This window comes from Perognathus longimembris, chromosome 21 (assembly GCF_023159225.1).
Source record: "Perognathus longimembris pacificus isolate PPM17 chromosome 21, ASM2315922v1, whole genome shotgun sequence".
Taxonomy (NCBI): Eukaryota; Metazoa; Chordata; class Mammalia; order Rodentia; family Heteromyidae; genus Perognathus; species Perognathus longimembris.
In genome coordinates, this window is record NC_063181.1 from 32,368,347 (window position 1) to 32,374,833 (window position 6,487).

Here is a 6,487-nt window from a genome sequence, read left to right on the forward strand (position 1 = left end):
GGGGCCGAAGAGGTACAGCCTCGTGCACTTAGAGACTTGTGAATGTGTGAAAAACCAAAGCTAAGACACCTTGTAATCATTTATTGTTGTTGCTGTTGCAGAATAAGAACAGGCTCCATTTGGCAAAACCTTTTATAGTTCAGACAAGTGTTCACAGAGAGGCTCAGTTCACTAAAACTGAAGCAAAAGCAGAAGCATATCATTCCTCTTGATGATCAAAAGGAAAGATGAGAGAAAGTTATTCATGGTCAGTACATGAAAAGACAGTACTGCCCACCATCTGGGTTGTGAGCTTTTAACTAAACTATTAAACCATGGCGTTGGTACATCCTGTAGCTCCCACATCAATCTCTCTTCCTCCTGGCTTTCCTGGGAACAGATGCCTTTACAAGAATATGTTCTCTTTACAAAAAGTAGGGAGGTGGGTAAAAGAAATTGAAACCAAAATAACGCAGCAGAGGGAACACGGAGTGAAGCCCTTTAAAAGATGATTCATCAGGCTGATGCCTGTGGAACCAGGCCTGAAGGCGTGGTCGTTTGAATGTTGAATTCCTGCCATTTACAGGGAAGGAAGAAACTCTCCCAAAACATTAATGACTAGAAAACATATGGGATTGCTGTTATTCTTTAATCTCTGCACTTGAATTTTTCAAGCTGCTTCTCTTCTTCCTCCTCCTCCTTCTCCTCTTCCTCCTCCTCTTTCCCCGTCTCCTCTCCTCCTCTTCCTCCTCCTTCTTCCTCCTCCTCCATCAAAAGAACTGTGGAGCCAGAGGCCAGTGGCTCATGCCTAGAATTCTAGCTCCTTAGGAGACTGAGATCTGAGGATGGCAGCTCGAAGCCAGTCAGGGCCTGAAAGTCCCCGTGAGACTTATCTCCAAAAATTTACTCAAAAAAGCCAGAAGCGGTGCTGTGGCTCAAGTGGTAGAGCATTACCCTTGAGCTCACAGAGGCTCAGGGACAGCGCTCAGGTCCTGAGTTCTAGCCCTGGGAGGGGGAGGGGAGGAAATGGGGGGCATGAGGGGGTTGGGGGACATGAAGGGGAGTGGGGTAGGGGGGTAGGGGGGTAGGGTGCAAGGCACTAAGGAAGCACTGTGGCTTTAACTCTGGCTAGGTATGTCTCCAGTCCCTTTTGCTCTAGTTATTTTTGAGATAGGGTCTTGCTTTTGCCCAGTCAGGGACTGTGGTTTTAATTACTATTTCTGCTATGGCTGGAACAGCAATTGCATATACTTGCTCTTTTCTGTTGAGGTATGTAGTCTTGTGAACAACTCTGCCCTGATTGGCCTGGAATACAAGCCTTCTTACCTCAGCCTTCCAATTAGATACAATTAGAGGCGTGGCCAGTTACCTGGCTGAATTTTCACCAGTTTAAATATCAAATGAAGTTTTGGATGTGTCCAGCTTGAAAAAAATCTATAGAATTTGCCTTTCAAGTAGTCATTTTTAATTACTTTAAACTCTGCTCATGCAGCTATCTCACTAAATCTGTCCTACCTTTAACTGTAGGAACAATAATTCTTGACTGTGTCAGGTCTATATCTACCTTTCCCGGTCCTTTAAGTTGCCTCTCTCATACTTCTGAAACTATATTCTCAAGCAATCTTTCCTCATTCATCTTCATTTTCTCTCTATTGCAAACCTCCTTTCCCATGGTGGCAGAAGGACATTTTCATTTCATGTTCCCATGAGGATTCTCATCTTGGTCCTTAACTCTCTACTTGTGCTCAGACCATTATGCTAGAGAGTGCTCAGAAGTCAGAACTCATCCTTTTCCTCTAGAGCCTTGAGGTCTGAGGTCTGCTATGGATCTGCTTCCCTTGATACTATCACCGGCTTTGTAGCCTGGGTGTTCATTGCTATACAATAATTATGTTTCCTGATGTAGCTCCTGGCTATAACAGTGGCATTGAACTTGTTGATACCTGAACTATTCAGAAGCATGCCAAATAAAAATTTATTCCCTCTTAATATGTCATCCTCAATAACACATCATACTTTGCCTTTACCATTGTACTACACTAATTTATGATAGACAATAGCTATGCTTTTAAAAGAAATAAATTCTAAGTTGTGATTTTCAACATATATGTGAAATTATGCCTTTTCTTTTGTCTTTCTTTCCCATGGTTTTATCGCTGATGTCACTGTAACTGATTTTGGTACCCTGGGTATTGTATATACATGTACTGGAACTAGGGAAGGGTAGGGGAATATCAAAATGGAGAGACAAAGGGTAAGAGACAAACCAATGCAACAACAATGCTTACAAAACTATATGGTGTAAACCAACTGTACAACTCATGGGGGGAAGGGAGTGGAGGGGGCAGAAGGCAGGATCAGAAGTTGGATAAGAAATGTATGAACTGCCTTACGTATAAAACTGTAACCCTCTGTACATCACATTGACAAAGAAATAAATAAATTAAAAACAACAAAAAATAAATAAATAAAATGAACCAGAACATGCAACAAGAACAAAAGAAATCACTGAAGCACCAGCATTCACTCGTGTTCAGCATTCACACTTAGGATTAGGTTTTATGCTATTTATTTTTGTTCAGGTTAATAATAGACAAATTTTCCTGTGCATTTACTCAGGTCAAGGGTTTCCTAATAACTTTGCCCTTACTGACTAATTTGGCTCTCAAAATTGCCTCGTTAGGAACATTGCATGATGTTCCTGGAGGAAATTAGAACAATTCAGGATTTCCAATGCATTTAACTGCCTAAGCAAAACACGATGAAATTTCCTGCTAGGAAAGAGAATACATTAGACTTCAAAATGTGTATATCCTCTTGGTCAATGTATAATATGTAATAAAAGAATAAGTCTGCATATGGCACAACATTATGGAAAATAATAAGCTTTCTTTTAACACAGGAGATTCTATCTACAAAAAAAACAGACTTTGAAATTCATTTAACATATTCAAAATTTGTAAAAAAAGGAAATAGTTTAGAAACTGTTGAAAATGTGAATAATAACCAAATGAATATTCCAAAATTTGCATAGTGGAGAATTCATGAACTTTCAGATATTGCAAGGGAAAATACAGAATAAATCTAAAAGAGACTATAAACTACAAGGACTGTGGTAGAAAAGAAAGAGAAAGAATACAGATTGAAGGTGTAGGGAGGAAATGCAATATAGATTCAGTCCTAGTTTAAACAAGAGTGGAGCACATCCTGGCCCTTGAAATCATCTGATCATGTGATCCTAGCAACAATCAGCACACTATAACATCACAGTATAGATTTCACAAGGAAAGAGCTCCTGGAAGAACAAAGATTCCCAGAGTGGTACGGAAAAGGACAGGCAGTATTTAAAGCAGTAGAAGCTGAAGATATTCTAAACATGATAAAAAGATACTGAGACCCCAAGTAGACAAAACTAGTCAAATGAATTGCAGTGGAATAAAAACTAGGGCCTAGCCCATCACACTCAATATTACTCAATCCAAGACGAAGATGTTTCACATGTTAAACTTTTCTAGAAGAATGCAAAGACTTTTTAAAAGATTGCTGATATGACTAACAGTTGAATTATCCAAGAAAAAGTTGAATACTGAAGGCAATGGCAGGAAAACTTGTAGGTGCTGAGGAGAAAACATAAGAAGCCAAGAAATTCATAAGATATCATTAAGAATGTTAATGATATTCCTTATAACCCAACTCTTGGGCAACACCTGCATTCCTGGGCATCTACCCAGAATACCTCAAGTCAAAATACCTTAAAGATACTTGTATATCCGTGTCCACTGCTGGACTATACACAGTAGCGAAGTTATGGAAGCAGCCCAGGGAACCAGCAGTAGATGAGTAGATCAAAAAGTGTAGCACCAAAAAAAAAAAAAGTGTAGCACCTATACACAGTGGAATTTTACACAGCCATTAGAAAGAATAATATTGTGTCATTTGCAGGGAAATGGACAGTGAGATAAGCCAAGCCCAGGGAGACCAACTGTTTTCTGTTATATAGAGAATATGGTACATATGGGAAATGTTAAATTATATAGGGATTTAGACACTCATGTACAATGAGGTCAGAGTAGGGTATTCTTACAGGAGGAACACAAAGGCACAGAGCCTCCTTCGCTTTAATCATATAAAATGATATTTATTGAAATGAATTCCAGGAAATGGAAACAAGAGGCCTCTTTTGTCTTGTTCATTTATCTGTCTTTGAGAGAATAAGGAGGGGCCATAGAACTAGAGGAGCAAAGGGTGAACAAATGCGATCGTGGAACACACTAGATGGAAAATGAAATATATACCTTGTGGGTGGGAACTGGAGAGAAAAACTGGGAGTAAGGGAAGAAGTAACATTGTTTAAAAAGAATGTACAGGTATATTCATATATATAATATATATGAGTGTATACATATCCATATATAATTTTCCCACAGAGCTCTTGTTTTCCAGACATTGACAGTTTCTCCTGTTTGACTTTGAGGTAACAGATGACCCAGTGGCATTTGAGAAGCTAATTAGGCTGCCGTATTTCTAGCTAACCTTAGGGACAGTCCATCCCAAGGTATTTAGCCCATATCCTTTAAAATGCTAGTAGATAACCATTAAACATACTTTACTAATCAATTTTTATATACAATAAAATTATGATTCACAATAATAGGTTATTTTATACCAGCAACACAGTAATTAAATGTACTGTGACATGTTGGAAACTGTATTATCAAAATTTTACTGAACACAGGACCTAGTAAGCATTAAGCAAATAAAAAGTAGCATTATTGGTGGGGGGGGGGGTGTTGACCTCAAGAACTTACACTCTTGTGCAGCTTTATTTGTTCACAGCTGGTGCTCTAGCCCTTGAGCCACAGCTCCAGCCTGGCATTTGACTGGTTCATTGGAGATGACTTTTCTGGTAGGGCTGGCTTTGAAAGACAGTCATCTGTTTTAGCCTCCTGAGTAACTAGTATTGCAGGCATCAGGCAACTGAGCTTAGCTCAACTAGTTGTGTTTTCGTGTGTATCTTTGGACTCATTCTCTGTGGTATAATGATACAAATGAGATAACTAAATGCACAGTTTCTCCAGGGGCACAAAAAGGAGATGGGAAAACAAGTCTCATTGTCTTTAATAACACATTGAAAGTTGGGAGTACACATTATATTATACAAGGTATGTAGGGAAGAACTCTGATTAGAGCCAGGTGTAGGCTTTGATATTTTATTTAAAAAAAGGGGGGGGGCAGTTTTAGGCAGCTGGCATGTGCTCATTCTTAAAACATCACAAGAATTATGTGATGTCCGCATTCATGTGCATTGGCATCTTAAGTTTATTAAATAAATATTTCATATGACGTGGAAAGGACATATTGAATTTTAAAAGATTCCCATATTTTGAAGTTAAATACATCCTCCCAATGCATAAAATTATTTAAGCAATTGTTATTAACTTAAAAGCTAAATGTACTCTTTACCTGACTTGTTAAACAGTAACCCCTCTGTATCTCACTTTTGTAACAGCAGTAAAATTATTGGAAGAGAAAAAGAAATAAAAGAATGTGAATGAGTCGGGATGTGGTGGCTCAAACCTATAATCTTAGTTACTCCGGAGACTGAGACCTGAGGATCGGGTTTGGGCAGACAAATCTAAATGATTCCAATTAGCCCCAATAACCCAGCAAATAGCTAGACATTGGAGGTGTAGCTCAAGTGATAGAATGACAGCTTCAGGAGGAAAAAAAAAAAAAAAACTAAGGAAGAGCTCTAGGCCCTGAGTTCAAGCCCAAGTATCTACAACCACCCCACTCCCACTAAACAAAAAGAAAACAATCTAAGTGAGTGAAGTTTATATTAAGTTTAAAGAAATATATATTTTTGATATTATCTTGTGATAGATACACAAAGGTGTTTCAATTCAACATGTTAATGTATGAGTACATGGGTCTTGGTCAGTGCTGCCCTTCCATCTTTCTCCATCCTATCTAAGTTCACAATCAAGAAAATAGTGAAGGGCTTTTAGTTTGCTTGTTTTAAGAGTGAAAATATCAGAAATAGTAACAATGCAAATCAATAGAAGAGGCTACTCTCTGGAAGAGTGTAGATGAGCACCTATAAAGCAATGAGAATCATTTCAGCAATTCCATAAATATTATGGAATTTTACTTATGGAGATGATGCATTTGTATATACACATGTATACATATATACTGACTGAATTTAAATACACCACAATTTGTCTGTTATAAATATAAACAAAGATAAAAATGATGTTGAACTCTCTGAGAAGAAACAGAGAATGAACTGAAAAGATTTTGAAAGCTTTCCTGCAGATGTCTGTTTTCATCTTTAGGCTTATTACTAAATAGATAATTATATAGGAATTTATAAGCATGCAAGCCAAAAGATGGGTGAAGTAAATAAATTGTAAATAATACAAGAAAAGACATTTTAAAGGAAGAAAACAGATAGATGAAAAATAAAGCAAGCAGTTCCACGGTGTACAAATCATTATTATTATTG